Below are 25,348 nucleotides of genomic sequence, written 5' to 3' on the forward strand. Positions count from 1 at the left end.
TGAGGAAGAGCCATAAATGACCCAAATAAAGGGTACTTTTTGAAGGCTGCAGCGAGGCGCCGGCACCATTAAAACCAAATGAAGTGTTTATTAGCCATGCCGACAGCGCTCTCTAAACACTGGCAGATCAAGGCCGGTTACAGTTAATGCGTCTCTCTCGCTCGCTCTCTCTCGAAGCGTGCTTTCGTCCCGAGCTGTTTTGTTTAAAAAGGCGAGACTTTTTCCAACACTTTTTCTTGAAGATTTTGCACACCTGGTTTTTCCCTCAATTTTTTGCTCTCAGGTTTTGCTTTCCAGGAGGAAGCCTAAATGTTGCAGTTTCCGATGGTGAGGCTAATGTGAGACAGTTGGATATTGTGTGTGCACACTAAAGCTGCATTCTTCACACACACACACACACACACACCAATGTTTTAATTTTTAATTGTTAATTGTTAATTTTTAATTTTTAATTTTTAATTTTTAATTTTTAATTTTTAATTTTTAATTTTTAATTTTTAATTTTTAATTTTTAATTTTTTTAAATTTAAATTTAATTTTTATTTTTTTTAATTTAAATTTAATTTTTTAAAATGTAATTTTTTAAATTAATTTAATTATGAGGATTCTAGTGAGAAGACAGCATTTGCCAAATGGAAGTACAACACTACTTTACTTTTACCAGTAAACTACTTTTACTGGTAACTAGTTAACTCAGTTAGTTACTTTTTTGGAGAACCTCATATTACAAATATACCACATAAGGTGGTAAGAAATATTTCAATTTCAAAATTTGTTCTCAATCAGAAATCAGTCCACACTCTTTGTTGCTCTCTGGTTCTACCATATATTACTTATTGTGTGAAAATATGGGCTAATAACTAAAAAAGCAATCTTCACTTGCTAATTTTTAAAATTCATTTTTTATTTTTTATTTTTTATTTTTTATTTTTTATTTTTTATTTATTTATTTATTTATTTTTTATTTAATTCATTTATTTATTTTTTATTTATTTTGTTCCTTTATTTTCTTTATTTTTTATTTTATTTTTCATTTATTGTTTATTTTTTTTATTTAATTCATTAATTTATTTTTAATTTTTTCTTTATTTTCTTTATTTTTTTATTTTCTTTATTTTTTTATTTTCTTTATTTTTTATGTTTTATTTTTTAATTGTTTTACTGGGACCACAGCCTGTGCAATAAAGAACCCAATGCATGAAGTGAGGACTTGATTGGGCAGCTTTCATGACGGATTATGTGATTAGGGCTTATCAATATATCAATATTATTACCTGATGTTGGCATATGAGGTATCGATTCGTATCGGTATAATTTTTTTTTTTTGCTAATAATATAATAATAATATGTCAACGGTCTGGAAGTATTTCACAATATTTATCTTTTGATTGTAAGCATGCAATTATTATTAATTATTATTTGTTCAATTTCTACTTATTTTACTTTAACACTTCCAATGCATTTTCATATTTCTGCATACTTGTTGCATTCATTTTGTGTCCTCTGTCCTTGTAGCGTTCACATTAGAACTCAACCAGGGTTCACTTGCAAGAGGACCAATTCCCAGCTTCAAGCGGTCTGGTCCAAACTGCACCAGAGTTTGTTTTACCCGAACCAAACATGACAAGTTCAAACGCACCCGATGTAGTCTGGCTAGACACAGGACTCAGTCATTTTCTACCGCTGTGATTGCTCCCTATTCCCAAATCCCCCTCCTTTCCTTCTAATTACATTCTTCATTTCATTCCGAACTGCCAAGAAAAAAAAAAAAAAAAAAAAAAAAAAGCTTGGGCTCCATTTTATTTGATATATTTTTTCTCTAACAAGGCTGGAGTTTATAATGAAAGAAATGTGCTGAAATGAGATAAAACGAGGAATAAACTGTCCATTTATCTTCCTTATAGTCGGCCTCTAATAGGCGGGAGTTATTACGCGGGCTGACATAAAACAGGCATTTACATTTGCAGAAACACACTTCACAGCAAACAGTGTGTTTTGGTGGCTTTGTAGCCATTTCAATGATGTCGAAAATGAGTTGCTATTTTCTCATTAGCTCATATTTTAATGTGTGTGTGTGTGTTTTTTTTTTTTCCCCACCACTCCACAGCTTATAAATTCCCTCCACCACATGAGAGTGAGAATAATGACACTCATTTAGGGCTGAATTAAAAGTTCACTGTGAAAACTTTTACAAATGCTTTTTTTTTTTTTTTGCCTTTCAAGCTGATCTTTAATTATTTTTCATAACCTCAAGCAGTTTACGGTAATATCGCGGCTTCCTGTTCTGACTTGCATACAGTATGTATAGGGGCTGCCACCATTTAACACAGAAGGGGGAACCTTTATAAAGTCCTCTGAGGGCTGTAATGGATGAAAAATAACGAACAAAAAGTTATTGTTATTTATCATGATTTGTGGGTTAGATTTTTTTGGGGGGGTGAGGGGGTTATTACAATTTGGTTTTTTTTAGAATTGCATAGTGTGCCACCTCAAGTGATTTAATGCAGGTTCTTTATACCATTCATTAAAGGAAAACCCATTTTAAGTAGCAAGAAAGTTAGCATCCGGCAGGTTTATTTATCTCTGCGTGCGCTTTAAAAATGTATGTGTGTTGTGAAAGTCATGCGTGTTACACTTCATGTATTGTTTACATTTAACTCATCAGTGCTACAAATACTGGCTGAGCAGTTAGCTCCTTGCAGGCATTACAACATTGGTTCTCTTCCTGCCATGTATCCGGCAGGTTTATTTATCTCTGCGTGCACTTAAAAATGTGTGTTGTGAAAGTCATGCGCGTTACACTTCATGTACTGTTGTTTACTGGCTGAGCGGTTAGCTCCTTGCAGGCATTACAACATTGGTTCTGTTCCTGCCATGTATCCGGCAGGTTTATTTATCTCTGCGTGCGCTTTAAAATGTGTGTTGTGAAAGTCATGCGTGTTACACTTCATGTACTGTTGTTTACATTTAACTCATCAGCACTATAAAGACTGGCTGCGCGGTTAGCTCCTTGCAGGAATTACAACATTGGTTCTGTTCCTGCCATGTATCCGGCAGGTTTATTTATCTCTGCGTGCACTTTAAAATGTGTGTTGTGAAAGTCATGCGTGTTACACTTCATGTACTGTTGTTTACTGGCTGAGCGGTTAGCTCCTTGCAGGCATTACAACATTGGTTCTGTTCCTGCCATGTATCCGGCAGGTTTATTTATCTCTGCGTGAGCTTTAAAATGTGTGTTGTGGAAGTCATGCGTGTTACACTTCACATACTGTTGTTTACATTTAACTCATCAGCGCTATAAAGACTGGCTGAGCGGTTAGCTCCTTGCAGGCTTTACAACATTGGTTCTGTTCCTGCCATGTATCCGGCAGGTTTATTTATCTCTGCGTGCACTTTAAAATGTGTGTTGTGAAAGTCATGCGTGTTACACTTCATGTACTGTTGTTTACTGGCTGAGCGGTTAGCTCCTTGCAGGCATTACAACATTGGTTCTGTTCCTGCCATGTCTCCGGCAGGTTTATTTATCGCTGCGTGCGCTTCAAAATGTGTGTTGTGAATGTCATGCATGTTACACTTCACATACTGTTGTTTACATTTAACTCATCAGCGCTATAAAGACTGGCTGAGCGTTTAGCTTCTTGCAGGCTTTACAACATTGGTTCTGTTCCTGTCATGTATCCGGCAGGTTTATTTATCTCTGCGTGCACTTTAAAATGTGTGTTGTGAAAGTCATGCATGTTACACTTCACGTACTGTTGCTTACATTTAACTCATCAGTGCTACGTATAAAGGCTGGCTGAGCAGTTAGCTCCTTGCAGGCATTACAACATTGGTTCTGTTCCTGCCATGTTGTCCAATATACAACATATTGCGCAACTGCAGGGTCTTGAGACACATGCTAACTCGCAAACTAGAGAGCTAGTGACCTAAACGGTAGCCTTCAAGTTATTTCCTTTAAACTTAAATAGCCAAAAACGTACCACTTCCACACGGATAGGGAGGATAACTATTAACAGTTATTTAACCTTTAACATGAACATTACTCAAACGTAGTAATTTTTTCTGGGTACATGATACCATACAGCATCCATATCAAACTTGCGCGGGCCGCACTAACAATAAACTTTCATATCAAGGCAGGGGCCTCAAACTAGTGTCCTGCGGGCCACATTTGGCCCGCGGGCCGCATGTTTGAGACCCCTGCTCTATCCCGTGCTCTTTGCAGCATTTGGGGTATTTGTGCTTGAACATCCCTATCTTTAAACAATGAATTGCAGACGTAAATTAAATCGTCCAGTCGGAAGACGGATGTCGGATGCGGTAAACTGGTGAAGTTCAGAGGCTGCAATTACGATCCGGCGTGATTATCCGTGGCCATTAATAGCAGCAGATAACATGCCACAATCAGGCATGCGCATAATTAATCAGCGGTTACTCTTTGTTAACCGCCCCCCCCCCTCCCTTCTTACTTTTTCTCCCTGCTGGCTATTTTCAATGTAAAACAGTGTTACGGACAACTCCCAGCAGTGTAACTAAATGCAATCGCCCCAAAGCATACAAGACAAAGTGAGTCGTGCAATTGACAAAACATCACAGAGTGGTAATGAACACAGCCAGCGCTCTCGACTGGCTCTTAATTCCTCAATCTATCATCCTATAAACATGATTGGAAAAAGGCACCTTTCCAAGACATTGGAAAAATCCTTCTACTTTTGTTTCTTTTATACCTCTGCCAAGGATGTTGTATTTTTATCGCCTTTTAAGCAAAAACCAACAAACTAATGTCCATAAATTTATTTGCAAAGTGGTGAGACATGTGCTGATAAAAAGAACACATTCGATTTCGGTGTAAATTTTGGTCTTTTTTCTCAATTTTCACAGTAAAATATTTGCTCTGATAAAAAAAGTAACATACTATTCTCCTGTTACATAAATATTATTTGATGTTTATTATATGATAATTAATTATTATTTATAAAAGTATAAAAATGTGTTTTGTGTTAAAAGGGACCTATTATGTTTATTTTTGGCCCTTTCTATTAAGTTGGGGGCTGCACGGTGATCGAGTGGTTAACAAGAAGACCTCACAGCTAGGAGACCCGAGTTCAATTCCACCCTCGGTCATCTCTGTGTGGAGTTTGCATGTTCTCCCCGTGCATGCGTGGGTTTTTTTTCCGGGGACTCCGGTTTCCTCCCACATTCCAAAAACATGCTAGGTTAATTAGCGACTCCAAATTGTCCATAGGTATGAATGTGAGTGTGAATGGTTGTTTGTCTATATGTGCCCTGTGATTGGCTTGCGACCAGTCCAGGGTGTACGCCCGAAGACAGCTGGGATAGGCTCCAGCACCCCCGCGACCCTCGTGAGGATAAGTGGTAGAAAATGAATGAATGAATAATAATAATAATAATAACAAAAAAGGGCTGCATGGTGGAAGAGTGGTTAGCGCGCAGACCTCACAGCTAGGAGACCTGAGTTCAATTCCACCCTCAGCCATCTCTGTGTGGAGTTTGCATGTTCTCCCCGTGCATGCATGGGTTTTTTCCGGGTACTCCGGTTTCCTCCCACATTCCAAAAACATGCTAGGTTAATTAGCGACTCCAAATTGTCCATAGGGGGGTAGGGATAGGCTCCAGCACCCCCTGCGACCCTCGTGAGGATAAGCGGTATAAAATGAATGAATGAATGAATGAATTGAGTCGAGAACTGCTATAGAGCAGCTAAGCGCAATAACCCAAGATCTTCCAGAATCTGTACCTATTCCAGTATTTCCTGTATGTATTTCCTTTGATTTCTAAAACTATCTGTTTTAAATTATTCCATCCAGCTCCCGGGGTCATCCCAAACTTCTTTCAGAAGTCACTTCCAAATATGTAAAACTCATTTTTTGAAACTTTAGCTGAGTTTAACACAAAAATACAACATTCTAACTACATTTTTAGGTCAGAAAAGTGGAAAAAGCATAATAGGTCCCCTTTAATACTTTTCACTGTACTGACACATGGAGAAATTGTTGGATTAAATAATGTTTTTACTGAATTCTGCAAGTATAAACATGTGATGTTTCTTAATGTAACTTGTAAAGCATATCTGAAAGAAAAAAACGATAACCAAACAAAACGATACCATTACTTGTACAATTCTGCGCTGATCTAAAATTAGTACTGTTTGGCCTTGGTTGAGGTATGCTCTCTACTGAGTGCCAATCTAGCTGTTTATGTTCTCTCCCTTTGTTAACAGTCTGATTGTGTATTTTTCCCATTTCCACTTCCACAATAAAACCCTTCAGGCAAGGCGGCAGGCAAGGGAACACCTTCACACAAATTCCCTTCAACATATAAATATATATCTTCACCTGTCCGAGTCTTACACCCTGTTTGTAGATCGCTATCAAAGCTTTTGCTGTATTTGACCTTCATCCCCAGAAGAAAAGCTCAGGCTTTATTCCCTTCACAACAAAACACTGTCAAACCCAAAGACCACGAGACTTTCAGACTTTGAAAACCAACATTCCCCTCAACAGTTCTCTGGGGAGGGGGGGAAACTGAGCCTTCAATCAACGCCCTAAAAACCCCAAAACTGCGGTACTGTCTGCTCAGTTGGTGTAATTTATTGAAGTTATTACACTCCATTAGGGAAGAAAAAACTAACACCAAACCCCACTTCACACCCGCTGAACGTGTCAAGATAATGGAAACACGCAACGCTGCTCACCACATGATTGTGCTCCAGTCCAATCAAAGGCGAGCATACAACAGAGGCCGCCCTTGAACCTCGTAGCATCAAACAATGGACAATAAACAACGCTTTGGAAGACATCCTAGCAAACAGATATCCTAATAGCTTTCTAATCATGGGGGTACGGATCTCAGATAATTATCGGCTTGATATCAGCAATAAAATATGATATCAGTCGACATTGGTATCAGGTTTCTTTCCCGATCATGGAAATATTCTATATACAACACATATGCGTTCATTCCACCGTAATCGGTATCGGCTGATATCGGTATCGGAAATTGTGAGTTATTGGCATATCATTTTTTGGCAAAAAAATATAAAATCTGACATCCTTACTCGAGAGCCTTGTGGTATCATGGGAAAAACAGCGTTCAAATTAACGTTATTTTTCAGTAACTAATTCGTTTTACTGTCAGCATAACGCCGTTACCATTTTCGACACCCCGTTACTGCACGTTATTGAAGCCGGCAAAAATACAAATTGAGATAACCACATAAGCAATGAGGATTGGCTCAGGTTTTTAGTAAAATTGTGTTTTCAGCCAATCAGAGAACTTGGGTGGGCGGGTATTTAGAGCACATCCGTAGATACAGCATAGCGAGAGATGGCGTACCAGAAAACTACTTTTACTGGTAACTAGTTACTTTTGTAGTGGGGTAAGTCAGTTACTAACTCGGTTACTTATTTTGGAGAAGCCGTGCAGCCCCCATGATTACAAACACATTAAAACACGCCTGGTCTGCCAAAGAATAAGAAAAGGGAGCATGAGGGATTAGTGTTTCCAATTTAGTGAGCAAATTCGACAATAAGGGCAATTTGACATCTCAATTTTTGTATTGATTTTCTGTAGTTTATTTTGGGGGTTTTAGGACCCCCAATTTTTCTGTGAATTCCAACTTCACGGAAGAAGAGGTCAACTTCACCTGAGGTTGTTTAACAGTTGCTCTTTCACAACATCATTCATTCATTCACAAGGGTTGTGAGGGTGCTGGAGCCTATCCCAGCTGTCTGCGGTCAAGAGGCGGGGTACACCCTGGACTGGTGGCCAGCCAATCACAGGGCACATATAGACAAACAACCATTCACACTCACATTCATACCAATGGACAATTTGGAGTTAGCCAATTAACCTAGCATGTTTTTGGAATGTGGGAGGAAACCGGAGTACCCGGAGAAAACCCACGGATGCACGGGGAGAACATGCAAACTCCACACAGAGATGGCCGAGGGTGGAATTGAACCCTGGTCTCCTAGCTGTGAGGTCTGCGTGTTAACCGCAGCCCCAATGATTACAAACATATTAAAACACACCTGGTCTGCCAAAGAATAAGAAAAGGGAGCAGGAGGGATTAGTGTTTTCAATTTAGAAATTTTATTCATGAAATTTTCATCTTTCTGTTAGCAGCAGGACTAGAAGAGTTCGATCAAACATTTTGGAAGCTAACCTATCCCGAATGACCACATACTTGGTGGATCCAATAAAACTAAAAGAAAGAAAAAGTAATGTTGAGTGCGAAAGCTTGTCAGGTGTTTTTTTAAGCGACGCCGTTAACAATCGTAGAGTGAAAGCAAAGCTCAGGAACATGTGCTGTTGGCTAACGTAAAGCTGTGCAAATTAGTCAACGCTAATGCGGCCAATTTTTATTTTTTAAGATCAAACGGTGACGGGGTTGAGTCGTCGCCGAAGGGATCATCAGGCAACAAGCCCATGCAGGAGGTCTGATTTGCACCGGCTTCATATTCCGACACTAATGATGAGACTTGTACATCTGTTCGCAACAAACACCTCAGGCGAAATATTACAAGGCTTGAATGAAAACATAATTCATTAGGTTGATGCAAGGACATGAACACACACACACACAGACACACACAGACACACACACACACACAGACAGGAGTTGTTCTTCTCTTATGTGATGTTTGTGTTTGATCTCTATCGCTGATAAAAAACACTAACTCGCCCAGCCCGACTTGCCGGGCCCTGTTCGGTCCCGAGTGCCTGCAGGGTTTCAGACGCACACCTGTGCAAAGAGCAGGACTTTCGCAGGCCATAAGTACCGCTTTACCAAAACCTGAATACAACTTTAGCAGGACTTGACTAGAACCTGAGTAGTTCCAGAGTAGGACTCAAGCAGCTGAGTGGAGCTTTAACAATACTTGAGCAGGACTTGAACAGGTCAAGAGCTGGACTTGGGAAGGAATTGTGTAAGACCTGGGCAGGGCTTTGGCAAGATGGAACTTGTTGAACTTGAATAGGTCTAGAGCAGGACTTGGAAGGACTTGAATTGAACTTTAGCAAGACTTGAATAGGACTTAAGGTAGACTGGACTGGGGCTTTCACAACAATTACGTAAGCATGACTGGGTATGAGCAATAATTCTGTAGGATCGGAGATAGACTTGGGCAGGGGTTAGGTATGACTTAGGTAGAGGTTTAGCAAGACTTAAACTTGACTTAGACTTGAGCAAGATTTAAATAGGATGTGGAAAGGACTGGTGTAGGACTTAAGCAAGAACAGAACATTGGCAAAACCTAAGCAGGACTTTGGCAGGATTTTAGTAGAGTATGAGGAGAACCTGAACTCAACTTGACCTAGCCTTGAGTCACACCTGTATGGAAAGTTGGCAGGACTTTACCTGAACTTTAGCAGGTCTTTGGCCCAACATTAGCAATATCTACGTACTTAAGCATAGGTTGACTCGGAACGGGACTGGATCGTGATTTCGGCAGGAATTGAGAAAGACATCAACAGGATGTCATCAGCAGGACCTGGGCAAGACTTGGGTAAGACTTTATCAGACTTTGCTGGACTGGAGTAGGGCTTGAGGTGGACATGAAGGCAGATGGTTTTGGGTCATACTTGAGCCGAACTTGATTTTAAATGGACTTCAGTAATACTTGAACAAGACCCTGTCAGGACTTCAGAAAGACTTTAGCAAGACTTGGAATTGTGACTGAATCAGGACATGGACAGGACTTTAGAAGGACTTGAATATATCTTGAACCGAACTTGAGCAGGATTTGAGACATATTCATGCAGGACTTGAATAAGACATGAACAAGATTTGACCAGGACACGGACAGGACTTGAGTAGGACTTTAGTGACACTTGAGTTGGACTACCACAGGAGGTCTTGGGTCACTCTTGACCCGAACTTGACTTTGAATGGACTTGAGTACTACTTGAACATGACCCAGTCAGGACTTAGGATTCATTTTAGCAAGACTTGGGCAGGACTGGGAAAGAATGGTGTCAGACTGAAGTGAGTCATGGGCAGGACTTCACAAGGACTTGAGTACACTTGGAACAGGATTTGAGGAGAACGTGACTCTTAAAGCAGGACTTGAGTAGGACATTGATAAGCTTTGACCAGGACACGGACTAAAGTTGATTAGGACTTTAGCAGGACTTGAGCTGGACTAGGGCAGGACTTGAGTAGGACATGAGGGCGGGAGGTCTTGGGTCATACTTGAACCGAACTTGACTTTAAATTGACTTCAGTAATACTTGAACTAGACCCTGTGAGGACTTCAGAAAAACTTTAGCAAGACTAGTTTAGTACATTGGGACTGAATCAGGTCATGGGCAGGACTTCACAAGGACTTGAGTACACCTGGTCTTGGATCATACTTGAACCGAACTTGACTTGAGCAATATTTGATCAGGTCTTGAGAAGAACTTTATCAAGACTAGGGCAGTATTTCATGAGGGCTTAAGAAGATGATTAACAGGGCTCCGGGTGTCCAACCTGGTGTCTGTTCAAAGTTAAAATCTTATATTTCCCAATAAAGAGGCGGAAACTTAAGTGTTTTTTAAAATCTGATTAATCGAAAAAATAATCGACTGATTAATCATTTATTTAAATAATTGTTAGTTAAGGGAGAACACTACTTGCTGCAACTTGCAGAGGTGCTGCAGCTACAAATCGGCAGTTAATCAATTAATCGATGATTAATTGAGAATATTTATGGTTGCAATAATTAGATTTGACCTCACATTTTCGCCCCTGCCACCTTGTGGTGAGAAAGCGCAGTGCATAAACAAACCTAAGGGCCTCGCTTTTATCCCATTAAAACTTTAGCCTGGCCTTCTTCATACATGTGAGTGCCCCCCCCCCCGCCCCCCCCTCCATCCTATCAAGTGTGTGCAGCCCTTGCCATCTGCATAAAAGCACACGCACATTAGCATGTTGTCACGCCGGTGTGAGCGGCAGCTGGGTGTAAATTGTGCATAGGGTGTGGCGTAATGAGGACTGATGGCTCATGGCTGCCGTATCTTCCAGCAGGGTGTCTTCTGACAGCTCTGGGAGGCCATAAAGTAATAACTAATAATGCGCAGATAGCGGCGCCACTCTGTGACAACTGTGAGAGGAAAAAAAGAAACTAAAGCTTTCGGTAGTGGCGGTGGAGGGGAGGAAGCGGCGCTGCGGGGGGGGGGGGGGGGGGGTGGCTTCTTCCTTTCAAGTTTTCAAACACAACCTCCGGTGATGCTTTCCAACTTAAATCACTACCTCCAATAAACACACAGGCAGAAAGAGAATACATAAAGTGTTTAACAATGGCTCACTTTGAAAATGAAAGGGAAGAAGAATATACATGCAGCCAATCCGTCCGCCATTGCTGCTTCATAATCCATCAAAACTAGAAACAGAAATTGAAATGAGAGGAGGTAGGTGTGCACAAGAGAACCCCCCACCACCTCCACCCGCTCTTTTCCGACAGATGATCCTCCTCAGGTTTTTACAAGGTGGATACTCTTTCATAAATCATGCAAGAAAGACTGAAGACTGTCTTGGTAGTGACAGAAGGTTTTTATTTTACTGTCAGGGTCTTACCTTTGTAATAATGTTGGCAAATTAAGAATTATATTTAATAGGGCCATGCCCCATGGCACCACAAAGCGTTATTAACAATGGAAACGTCGTTACTTGACATTTCCCATTTTGAGTTTGTTTTTCAATAAAATATGTTATGTTGAATGTGCTGAACTTCTGTTTCCTTGCCAGTGTTGGATCACGCAAAGGAATGCTAGCCGGTGTGCCATAGCGTGGCCGTAGTGTAGCTGCAGCACCTCTGCTGGTTGCAGCAACTATTGCTCTCCTTTTAGGCTGCAATTAGCAATTATACCAATAAATGATTAATCAGTCGATTAATCAGATAAAAAAACGTAAGTTTCCGCCTCTTTATTGGGATATACAAGATTTGAACAGACTCCAGGTTGCTGCATAAATATTCTCAATTAATCATCGATTAATCAATTATCTGCCATAGCGTGGCCGTACTGTAGCTGCAGCACCTCTGCTGGTTGCAGCAAGTATTGCTCTCCTTTAAAGCTGCAACTAGCAATTATTTCAATAAATGATTAATCAGTCGATTAATCAGATATAAAAAAACACTTAAGTTTCCGCCTCTTTATTGGGGTATACAAGATTTGAACTTTGAACAGACACCAAGTTGCCGCATAAATATTCTCAATTAATCATCGATTAATCGATTAACTGCCATATCATGGCCGTACTGTAGCTGCAGCTGCAGCACCTCTGCTAGTTGCAGCAAGTAGTGCTCTCCTTTAAGGCTGCAACTTACAATTATTTAAATAAATGATTAATCAGTCGATTATTTTGTCGATTAATCAGATTTAAAAAAACACTTAAGTTTCCGCCTCTTTATTGGGAAATATAAGATTTTAACTTTGAACAGACACCAGGTTGCCGCATAAATATTCTCAATTAATCATCGATTAATCGATTAACTGCCATAGCGTGGCTGGTTGCAGAAAGTAGTGCGATCCTTTAAGGCTGCAACTAGCAATTATTTCAATAAATGATTAATCAGTCATAATTTTGTCGATTAATCTGATAAAAAAAATACACTTAAGTTTCCGCCTCTTTATTGGGAAATATGATTTGAACTTTGAACAGACACCAGGTTGCCGCATAAATATTCTCAATTAATCATCGATTAATCGATTAACTGTTATCGCTCTACTGTCCATTTTGCCTGAAGGTGCGTTTAATCAACAACAATAGAACATGCTGTTGTTGATGTCGTGTTGTACTTGACAACAAACTAGCTGACACTGACTCAAGAGCGCCTCTGCTGGTTGCAAAAGGTCGTGCACTCCATTTTGCCTCAAGACGAATTGAACTAACAACAATTCAGCTTCATGTAGCTGATGCCATTTAGACATTGACACAATTGCGACTCAAGACAAGACAACAACAATCAACAAAATGTTTCGGTAATCATGTTATTAATGCAGGTTAGCATTTCTGTTTATTTGTTTGTTTATAGCCGTCGGAAGGACAACCATTTTTTTTTTTTTTAGTTTAGATGGCTGATTTTCATAGTGACAGGGAGAAAAGTTCAGACTTACTTGGGGTGTAGTGGATTTTCAACTCAGCAAATTGGGGATTAAACACTTAAATAAAACTACAATCATTGGGAAGCAAGGGAGAAATGCAGAAAGGCCCGTCCCAATGTACAAAAAAATAAAAAATGTGGATTTCATTTTTTTTTTTTTTATGGCGCCGTGTGAAATAGACATTTCTGGAAAAAAAAAAAAAAAAAAAAGCGAGCAGACAGAAATACAGACAAACACGAGACTGGAGAATGTGAAAGAAACTGCATCAGTGCAACTGCCTGCCAACTAATTCCTGCCAAAACTGTTCATGTATCTGTTGTGGACGTCAGGAGTGTCATTATGACATTTAAAAAGCCCGAATCAATTCACCGCTTGGACTCCATCAGTGCAGATGGAAAGTCTCTTTGGCGGCGTGAGTGGAAGCTAATTTTAAACACGCCGTCCACGCTCGCTGTCAGACCGGATTTTGGCGCTGCCGCTAATCTATTTATTTACAGATCTGCGCGAAACACTGCAGCTGCACGATCAATTTTGATCATGTTTTAGCTGTAAAGGAGAAGACAGCGGGCGGAGGGAGCGAGAGCAGGGGAAAAGAAAGCACAGACGAGTGCGGTTATGTTTCAAGGGGTAAACCGCAGGTTTTTTGGGGTCCGGAGTAACGACGGCGGTACTGATCCGTATTTTCCCCTCCTGTGCTTATTGGGTCTCTCATTAGGAGACAGGCACTGTAACCGAAGCCTGGACTAATGCCTCGCCGTGTTTGGAGAAGTAGAGAAAGCATTTAGCTATAATAGCAAGTCTTTTCAATAACAAACCTCAGGAATAAAAGCCAGTCTTGCAAAAAAAAAAAAAAAATCTCTGAAAAAACGAGCTCCTCAATCCCGTCATTTTCTTCTCAGCATTTTTTTTTTTTTTTTTACCTGCGGGCTTTCATCTGCGTTGTATTCACCTTCACCGAGCGCCATAAGAGGTGTCAAAGGGTTAACTCGCACACAAACACACACTAGGCCCTCCATTCCTCACTGATGCTGTCACACGATAAGACGCTCTGCTTGTCAGTTATCGTTAATTTAATGCTACTTCTTTTTTTTCTCCACCTGGAGTCATTTGACTGCTGCACGTACACAGTCAAACATGTAAGAGCAGTCTTGTGACTGTTCTGCAGTTACGGCAACAGTCGGCCAAAAATGTAGAGCCTGTATAATTAATTAGAATGAAATATGCAATTAACCACCGCGTCTCCAAAAGTTGCCGTGTGTGTGAGGTCGACAAAAGCAAACATCGGCATAAACAGCTGTGGCTGCAGGCAATTTCTAGTTGTTTTTTGAAAGAAAAAACTTTTTGTAAAAAAAAAAAAAAAAAACTATATGAGGAAAGCAGGAAGTGAACAAATGTAACAGTTACTGATTGTAAAAGTACCAGATGGAAGGGTAGGATTTAAAAAGCTTTGCTTCTTCCCAGCTGGGATAGGTGCTGGGACCTCAGGTGAAGTTTACCTCTTCTTCCGTGCAGTTGGAATTCACAGAAAAATTGGGGGTCCCAAAACCCCCAAAATAAACTACAGAAAATCAATACAAAAATTGAGATGTCAAATTGCCCTTATTGTCAAATTTGCTTGCTAAATTGGTCCCTTTTTTATTCTCTGGCAGACCAGGTGTGTTTTAATATGTTCGTAATCATGGAAAGCAGGAAGTGAACAAATGTAACAGTTATATATATCACTATATTGACCGTTACTACGGTACCCATTATGTCATTGTATGGTCATATCACCTTGTACTTCGGTACGTGACCAAAAAAAACTATTAAACTATATTAGGAAAGCAGGAAGTGAACAAATGCAACAATTACTGATTGTAAAAGTACCAGATGGAGGGGTAGGATTCTTCCTACTCCTTTTGGACATGTGGAACTGTGAACTGATTATGTGATGCATTCAATTGTAATCTGATGCATGTTCAAATGAAATAAAACCATGACCATTTTAATTAACTCCACGAGTACGTAGCTACTTTATCTACCTCTGCATGCACTTTAAAATTCCACTTACGCTACTCCGTTGTTGGGGTGAAATTTGTGTTTCGTGTTACATTTGCCGTACTTTTGTTTCCAATGAACTCATCAGCTGTATTATCTATTACAACATTGGTTCTGTTTTTCTGTGTTGTGCAATATCTGTTTATAATCGTTATCTGCTTTTAATTGATGTGTCCTTCTATTGGAGGGTTTGGTAAATATAAACAGAACACTTAAAGCTATTAATGCAAGTTTATAAAGTTAGCATCCCTCGAAAGGAGAGAGGGTAATAAACAGGAAATGAGCAGAACTGGAGTCGGACTTAAGAGTTGCTAGGGCTGCACTACAGGGAGGAGTCAACGGTCAATTAAATGATTAATTAAAAATAATGTTTTTTTTTTATGGTTGAATGTCCAATATATATTTTTTCACGCTATAAAAATGATGCACAAAGGTCATGGCTGTAGCGTAACTTCCCATAACTGAAGTTACTGTACATCGCCCCAACTGCATTACGGCTTCTTCAGTTCAAATATTTCCCTTTTTCATTTGGTTGTTCTCGTGTAACACATCCCTAATGTCAATCACTGTAATGATCTTTGACTTTGACAAGTCTGTTCCCATGACCCGTGCTGATAGTAAAAAAAAGTCAAGGGGGTAACTGGGTCTAGGGTCACGGGTGGTAGGCGTGGACCGCGTTCCTAAAAGTTCAGATCTTGCACGCTCTAGGGGACAGCCCGTCAAAGAGGTAGCGGGGCCACCCTGTACAGAACCACAGCCCGAGAGCCTCAGGGGAGCCGGTGACAGCTCCCATGTCACGGTCGGGGGCCCCCGTGGAGGCAGGTAACGAAGCACCCTGAGGGCCCTGCTAGGAGATAAAAACAACACACCAGGACACCTGTGTCTGGGGCTGTAATTTGTCTTCTACCGTGTTCGAGGTGTTTTATGAGCGCGAGAGGACAAGGTGAAACAGCGAGCAAAACAAGGCGGCCCCAGTGTTGGCTAATCCTCGCTCTCTTGTTCCTGCACACCAAACGCAATAAACATCTTCAGATTCATGAATAATTCCTCAACTTCGAGTCAGAAAGTTTACTTGCTAAGTATCTGCTGTGAACGTAACGGGGCATGAGTGTCTCCAGGGTGGTGACTGGTGATCCCTGCCTCTTGCTGTAATATCTAATACCGTGGTATTAAGCCAGGGTCCCTCCCAGAGGCAGCGACTACACAGGCTCTCATCAACGCCCCCCCAGCCCCCAACCCCGTGTTTTCAAAGACAGCTTTAGCCCGACCGCCACTCAAAGCAATCAGCCCGGTCGGGTCTGCCCATCCCGCCCAAATCCCTTCATGGCTATCAGGAGAAACTCAGAACCCGGGCCTGCAGGGGGCGAGGCGGAGGCAAGGATTCGCTCATAAGGGATTGTAAAAAGGCTGTGACACACGCTTATCCACGGCCCAGTAACCCCTCAACAACAATATCAAGTCAAAAACTATACTGCTGAGGGTGCACTTTTTGGCAAACTTTCAATGGTACCCCAAGTTTAAATAACTTAGCTTTGTTTTGGTGAATGGAAAATGCATCTTTATGAGCACCAAAGCTACTCACTTTTTATTATTTATATTATATCTCAAGGCTCTGAATGATGTTGTGAAAGAGCAACTGTTAAACAACCTCAGGTGAAGTTGACCTCTTCTTCCGTGCAGTTGGAATTCACAGAAAAAATTGGGGGTCCCAAAACCCCCAAAATAAACTACAGAAAATCAATACAAAAATTTAGATGTCAAATTGCCCTTATTGTCGAATTTGCTTGCTAAATTGGAAACACTAATCCCTCCTGCTACCTTTTCTTATTCTCTGGCACACCAGGTGTGTTTTAATATGTTTGTAATCATGGGGGCTGCACGGCGGCCTAGTGGTTAGCACTCAGACCTCACAGCTAGGAGACCAGGGTTCTATTCCACCGTCGGCCATTTCTGTGTGGAGTTTGCATTTTCTCCCCGTGCATGCGTGGGTTTTCTCCGGGTACTCCGGTTTCCTCCCACATTCCAAAAACATGCTAGGTTAATTAGCGAATCCAAATTGTCCATAGGTATGAATGTGAGTGTGAATGGTTGTTTGTCTATATGTGCCCTGTGGATTGGCTGGCCACCAGTCAAGGGTGTACCCCGCCTCTTGACCGCAGACAGCTGGGATAGGCTCCAGCACCCTTGCGACCCTCGTGAAGATAAGAGGACCCAAAACCCCCAAAATAAACTACAGAAAATCAATACAAAAATGTATATCTGAAATTGCCCTTATTGTCGAATTTGCTCGCTAAATTGGAAACACTCATCCCTCCTGCTCCCTTTTCTTATTCTCTGGCAGACCAGGTGTGTTTTAATATGTTTGTAATCATGAGGGCTGCACGGACTACAAGTGGTTAGCATGCAGACCTCACAGCGAGGAGACCAGGGTTCAATTCCATGCCCTGTGATTGGCTGGCCACCAGTCCAGGGTGTACCCCGCCTCTCGCCCGAAGACAGCTGGGATAGGCTCCAGCACCCCCGCGACCCTCGTGAGGAAAATCGGTAGAAAACGAATGAATGAATGAATATTATATCTCAGTTTGGAGAGTTGCTGGTTCGATCCTCCGTTCTGTGAGCATGTCAAAGAATCCTCAGGCCGGATGCTGAACCCCAGTTCCACCAGTTGCTGCATCACCAGTAGGTAAATATGGTAACGTCTACCAAAAGCAGTGCACGTATTGCAAAAGCGGGTTCGTTGCTTGTTAAGCCTTAACCAGCAGTCCTGAATTACTTCCATTTCTTTTCTTTATAAATTGTTCATAAGCACTTCATAAAGCCATCATAAACGGGCGCCCTGATGGAGGCTACGGCCCTGATGTCAACTTTCCAGAGGAGAGTGCATAAAGAGTGCACCGCGTACATCCTTGCTGTTAATCACGGCACATAAACAGTGTAAAAGAACAGAGAACATCTTGACCTGAAACAGGATGAAGGACAAGGCAAAGGACAGAGAAAGGAAGGAGGCTACAGGGCCGACCTTTGAACAAACAACAATCAGCAGAGGGAGTGTGGATGAGGACTTTTTCTCGTGCCCACAATGAGCTTGTGAGCAGCGGTGCTTTCAAGCCTAAGACAGTTAAAGGGATATTAAGACGGTAAAAAAAAAAAAAAAAAAACGGAGGCCGTGGTGCTATCTCGCCCTGGCACTTCATCAAAGGGATTAAAGTATGGGAAGCCAAGCTGGCAGGTCATCCTCCAGGAAGCCAGGCTCGTTATCAAAAAAGTTCAAAGCGGTTCAATTTTCCTGTATCACAAGTGTTTTGGCCCGAGTCGTCCGGCGCGATTGCAGGTCGACAAAAAAAAAAAAATGCTCGGGGAGGCAAGTTCATGAGGCTTATCAGAGTGTAATCAATTACTTCCCTCCAGTCACCTGATTAAACTGACCTGACTGAGCGTATTTGTTTTCATTAAACGTAGCGGGACAGCAATCAGATAGCATCACCTACCGGGTCAACCTGGTCATTGTTGTACAGGAGTGTAGATTACAGTATTACAGTATTCCGACCGTGTGAGTCATAAAAAGTTATTCATAAGATAAATTATCAATTTGCCTACGACATCATAGTGGACTTCTGTCCAAATAGTCACTGTCAATCAATGTGAGGTTTCTCATTGATTCTCAATGTGTGGTACGGCGACCGCTGATGGTAAACGAGCTCAGTATAGTGGTACTACGGAACATCATATATTAATAGTACACATTCATTATACACAATGTATTTATCATTTAGTCCAGGGGTTCCCAAACGTTACCAACTCAGGGCCTTGAAAATCTAAAAAATGTCCACGGTCCACCTTTGTCCTATAAACAGTATATAGATGAAATAATAATAATAATAATAATAATAAATAATAAATAATAAATAATAAATAATAAATAATAAATAATAAATAATAAATAATAAAAACAATAATAATATAATATTTAATAATAATAATAATAAATAAATAAAAATAATAATAAATCATATATAAATAATTAATAATAATGATCATTATTATTATTATATGATTTATATTATATAAAAATAATAAAAAAAATAAAAACAGTAATATATTTATTACTATTATCAATTAGTATTATTATTACTATTGAATAATAATAATAATAATAATAATAATAATAATAATAATAATAATAATAATAATAATTATTATTATTATTATTATTATTATTATTAATAATAATATTATTAATATTAATAATAATATTAATTATTATTATTATTATTATTATTATTATTATTATTATTATTATTATTATTATTATTATTATTATTATTATTATTATTATTAATATTAATTATTATTATTATTAATAATAATAATAATAATAATAATAATAATTATTATTATTATTAACTGCATTCAAGACTGGCATGATGACCAGAGAGCTACGTTCCAATCATAAACTGTATAAGGTTCCTCAAATATTGTGACAGGCCAGTAACACTCAATAGGTTATTACTTAGGCCTATAAATATTATTTTTAATTGTACAATAAATATTTTACAATATTTAGTCACTGAAATTTAACTGAAAATTATTTTTAAAGGGGAGTACAAGCCACATATTAAAAATTATGTTTGAGGTGGTAGTTCAGTTGTGAAGCCCATGACTTCACAGTTTGGTGCAAAATTAATTTATATGTAAACAGTCCTAAATATCAGATTTTTAAAGTATTTTTAAGACCATAGTAAATACATACATGGGTACTCAAAGACAAGAAGTTTCCTGACAAAATGACACGGCCAACTACTAGCCTGAGATGTATTATTACAACATTTTTTAGTTAAGTTCTGGCAGTCGTCTGTGTGAAAGGGGTTTTGTATGCGAACTCTGTCAAAAACACTTTTTTAATCAGACATTCTGATGTAAAAGTACCTCGCACCATGTTTTTCAGATGGACATGTCTTTATGTCTGATGAAAAGAAGTAGTACACGATGATGTAAGGACGATGTCAGCAGCTATTTGGAATCCTTTGTGATCGAAATGTCGAATGTCTGATCAGATTCCTACTGACCATGACGACCCAAACTATGTGAAATAGGCTATAATGTTCCAGACATATTTACGTCAGCTTAATGGCTTTGTAAATAAAACACCGAAGTCAGCTACAGGACCAAAGATGGGGCCACATTAGTCCTGTAATCATCGGAGACCAGCGCCAAGGCTAATGCGCTACAGATTAACTTTATGAAAAAGAATACCATTACAGGCCTTGTCATGATGAAATCATCCCATGGTCTCGTATTCGGTATGTTCATTACTGTAACCGCTATAACCTGCCAGGACCTGCCGTGTATGCCTTCAATACGCCATCTGTCTAAGGTTGGGGAGCATTGGAAACAGATGGGAGCTAAATTGTACTTTTCTCGGCCAAATTGCCAAATAGCTACTTGAGAATGAAGCTAAAATAACATACAAACAACGGCAACTATGATAACAAGCGTGCCTGGAATCGAAACGCGTACAGTAAGAGATCAAAAAACACGGGGCATACAAATTCAGCTCGGGTCTTTGAAAGCGGATACCCCTGAAATTAGCGGCCCGGTATTGATTTACTCTGCAATTTAATGTTTTCGCTACCCGACTCAGCTCGGCAATTTTAGCTGTGGGGGAGTCCGGTAGATAGCACTCATCAGTTTTTTTTTTCGTTTTTCCAAAACATAAAAGATTCATACCTTGCTTCGTTCCCAGACAAAAGAATAATTGAGGAAGACTTGAAATTGGTATTTGGAGAGCAGGGCGATGAAAGCCCAAAGTAGATTCCCAGGCCCCGGCATTAGTTTAATAAATCATAATGGGAAAATGTTGCAGCAGGGGCACATTTTTTGATCAAATATCTGCACTCTGCGCCGAACTATGCTCCTTCCTATTACGCCCCCTCAAATATAATTCCGTGATTAGGTGGATTGCGGGGGAACATTTGTGAAAGACAAACCGAGTAAAGTCGACTTTGAAGAGTGAGCGGGTTTGACAGGAAACATGGGGGAAAGCTCACAACATCAGAAAAGGTCCTTTCATTGTTAGCTTTCTCTGATCCTAATCTGTTTATTTCCTCTTCTTTTTTCACACAGTACAAATCCAAGCAAACCAAAATGTTTCCCAACAAGGCGTGCTCTCTTCTCTCATCGCTTGCAGGAACGTATACACGATAATTCCAAAAAGGTTCTTGGGTAAGTCATCTCTTTCAGTCATAGTTGCATCAGAGTTATGCCGTTTTGGGTGAAACCGGATTGGTTTTCTTGCCAGGTGGAGCGGATCAAGGTCAGATCACAGTTTTTTATTTAATACTGTTTTGTTTAGAATCTCTTCTTGGTGGTCTCGGATCGGAATTACTGTGTTCACACTGTACCAATCAGTCCTAAAGGTAATCCAACTAGGAATTAGATACTTTTCATGGTGACACTTATTGGTTTGTTTGGAGTTGAACTAATTTAGGGTTGGGTTGTTTTGTTTGAAATTGTTGCATTTCAAGCCTTAGTCCACGTCTATCACTGGGTTCAAACCAGACCAAATTAACTTTACCAAGGGGGAAAGCACTTTAGAAACCATTCAGACCAGTCCAAAGGACACTAACCAAAGATAGAATAGCCAATTATCCACTTGGGTCAAACCTGATTGGCTTGTTTACAAGTTGGATTGAATCTAGGTTGGAATCTTGGAACCGTTTTCAATTGGAGATTTCTACATTTGGAACTGTTTTACCTTTTACCCGCATACATGCTAAACCAAAGGTGTGTTCGATAGAACCGGTGACTCTGTGTGAAACTGGTGTCAAAGCACTTTAAACTTGAAAAACACGCTAACCACAAACACTTGAACTGTGTTTGGTAAGTCATCGGTTAGGTCATCTTTTTACTTATGGATTATGTCAAAATTATGTCATTTTGGTTGGTATTGGATTGGTGATTTGGTATTGTAACAGGGCAAAAACAAAACGAGACGTCTACAGAGAATCCAACACATTAGGGTATTAGGATCATAACTGATTGGTTTGTTTACAAAGTTGGATTGAATCAAGGTTGGCTCGCTAGGAACAGATATTGGTGGTCTCGGACCAGTTGGTTCATTTGTTCACATCGGACTAAAGAAACCACACCAGAGGGGAAAAGTGAAGTTCAATTAGAACGGACTAAAGGGTGCAAAAGGGAAGCTAACCTCCAACCAGAATCCGAATCCAGAGTTGAACTAATTTGGGGTTGGGTTGCTAGTTTAAAGTTGAAAATGTCACAATTGTGTCATTTTGGTCGGTATTGTAACAGGGCAAAAACAAAACGAGAATTCAATGAAAGAACCTCTACAGAGAAACTAACACAATAGGGTATTAGAATCATAACTGATTGGTTTGTTTACAAAGTTGGATTGAATCAAGGTTGGCTCACAAGGAACAGATATTGGTGGTCTCGGACCAGTTGGTTCATTTGTTCAGACCGGACTAAAGAAACCACACCATAGGTGAAAGTGAAGTTCAATTAGAACGGACTAAAGGGTGCTAAAGGGAAGCTAAACTCCAACCAGAATCCGAATCCGGAGTTGAACTAATCCGGGGTTGGGTTGCTAGTTTAAAGTTGAAAATGTCACAATTATGTCATTTTGGTTGGAATTGGATCGGTGATTCGGTATTGTAACAGGGCAAAAACAAAACGAGACTTCAATGAAAGAACGTCTACAGAGAATCCGACACATTAGGGTATTAGGATCATAACTGATTGGTTTGTTTACAAAGTTGGATTGAATCAAGGTTGGCTAGCTAGGAACAGATATTGGTGGTCTTGGACCAGTTGGTTTCTTTGTTCAGACCGGACTAAAGAAACCACACCAGAGGGGAAAGTGAAGTTCAATTAGAACGGACTAAAGGGTGCTAAAGGGAACCTAACCTCCAACCAGAATCCGACCCAAAAACAAATGAGGCCTCGCTGTCTCCTAAAGCCAGACATCAGACATGAGCAAAAAGCAAAAGAAAAGAAATAAACAGGCCTTTATACATATAAAAATAAATATTTCAGTCCAAATCACATCAAGGTATAAACAGTGAGCCCAGAGCACATCTCCAATTCTTTTTCAAAGTAAGTCCCGCTGTTCCATTTCAAATAGCTGGGGGTTATGGGTCATAATGCTGCGTTCCAGCTTCTGAGCACGTTTACTCAGGCATCCTCCTGTAAATAGGGGGAGATTCAACATCAAATATTTCTATTCCCCATGCTGGCCCTTTCGTCTGTTCTCAGTTGATGTGTGCTTTTGGCTAACAAAGTAATACTTTTTGCCTTAAACTCTGAATAGTGAGTGGCAAAATAATTGAGGTGTTTGGTGTCAAACTGCATTTGGAACATAAATAGCAAAAGGTAGCGAAATCAATAGAGCTGGCAAAAATAACCAAAAGATAACGTAAAGCCAATATATGTCAGGAAATTAAATGAGTGTTGCTTATGTTATGGCTCACCTCTCTGAGGCCATTAAAAGAGGGTAATAAATGTGTTATAAAGCTCTTACAAGCCCCCTAAGGCAATTAAAGGCTGAGCTGCAGAGCTGTTTACGAGATTGTTTATTACAGGCTGGGCTTATCATCATTTACCACGCAGGGATGGCTAAAAGGAAGGCCTATAAATAGCGGATTCCACGCACGGCGGGCCCGAGCTAAACGCTAGGCAGTGGCATGGCAGCACGTGACATATTCAAGGTTGGTTTAACACAGAAAAAGACAGACATTTTTTTTTTTATTGACATGGAATAGAGGGACTGGACAACTTTCTGATTTGGAGGCGGTACTCGGTACATTGCGGTATTTTTTTTTTTTCATTTTGTTCTGGGATGGGTTCATTTGGTCAATAAAGTTACTCCCAACTCAAACTTTGGGTCATACTGATGATTTATAGCAGGGGTCTCAAACTCAATTTACTTGGGGGCCACTGGAGCTCGGGTCGGGGCAAGGCTGGGCCGCATCAGGTTTTCCAAAAAAAAAAAAAACGCATTTATTAAAAACAAAAAAAAAATTAAAAACGTCGCTTTGGTTCCGATTTTCTACAAGAAAAGCTCTAATAAAACACTCCACTGTTCTCAAATTATTAGAGCCCCGTAGACATGACAAAACACGACTATAGTCACATTTATACTCTTTTTATTTACAACATATTGCGCAACTGCAGGGTCTTGAGACACATGCTAACTCACAAACTAGACAGCTAGCGACCTAAAAGGTAGCCTTCAAGTTATTTCCTTTAAACTTAAATAGCCAAAAACTTACCACTTCCACACGGGTAGGGAGGATAACTATTAACAGTTATTTAACCTTTAACATGAACATTAATCAAACGTCATAATTTTTTCTGGGTACATGATACCATACAGCATCCATATCAAACTTGCGCGGGCCGCACTAACATTAAACTTTCATATCAAGGCGGGGGCCTCAAACCAGTGTCCTGCGGGCCACAATTGGCCCGCGGGCCACATGTTTGAGACCCCTGATTTACAGTATGCCTTTCTGTTACCATTTTAAAAATCCAAGAAAAAAAAATCCTAAACTAGCTCCAGTTTGAAAACTACTGGATTAATCGATGAATGGATGATTAATCAATAATCAAATTAATCAATAACTATTCCAGTAAACGATAAATCGTTTCATTTTAAAATATACTGTATATATTCTGATTTCACCCTCTGAAATGGGACTACTCTTTAATTTCCTTAGTCATCTATGAACGCCTTTGTGTTTCAGGCAAAACAAGTCACAAAAATCAGTTTTGACTTTGGAAATTAGCAATCAAAATTTTTGCCCCTTTTTTGATATCTTGCAAAGCAAAAGTCCCAAAAGTGTATTTATTGGTTATTTCGTATGTATTTATTGGTGATGCTCGTTGATTTGCAGGACTGTTTGTAATGTTTGTTGAAATTCCTCTTCCTTGCCGTCTTTGCGATAATTTTGGAGAGGAAAAAAGTTCATTCATGCCTTCTTAAAGGGACTGCTGCTAATCCGATTCATCGATTAATCTAAAAAAAAAAATCACAGATTAATCAGTTATTAAAATAATCGGGTGGTTAGCACGCAGGCCTCACAGCTAGGACACCAGGGTTCAATTCCACCCTCGGCCATCTCTGTGTGGAGTTTGCATGTTCTCCCCGTGGGTTTTCTCCGGGTACTCCGGTTTCCTCCCA

At 39.9% G+C, this 25,348-nt stretch overlaps 1 protein-coding gene and 1 long non-coding RNA gene across 3 annotated transcripts in view; both read right to left on the reverse strand.

The window, feature by feature from the left end:
- fto (FTO alpha-ketoglutarate dependent dioxygenase) overlaps positions 1–25,348 on the reverse strand; it is a 204,415-nt gene that overhangs the window by 63,913 nt on the left and 115,154 nt on the right. The gene's annotated exons all lie outside the window — the stretch shown is intronic.
- On the reverse strand, positions 2,078–5,313 carry LOC144901617 (uncharacterized). Its single transcript, XR_013629669.1, has 2 exons — positions 3,784–5,313; positions 2,078–3,609 (listed from the first exon to the last, which is right to left on the reverse strand). It is a non-coding gene; the product is annotated as an uncharacterized LOC144901617 (long non-coding RNA).

This window comes from Doryrhamphus excisus, linkage group LG13 (genome assembly GCF_037039965.1).
Source record: "Doryrhamphus excisus strain RoL-2023G ecotype Guam linkage group LG13, RoL_Dexc_Guam_v1.1, whole genome shotgun sequence".
Taxonomy (NCBI): domain Eukaryota; kingdom Metazoa; phylum Chordata; class Actinopteri; order Syngnathiformes; family Syngnathidae; genus Doryrhamphus; species Doryrhamphus excisus.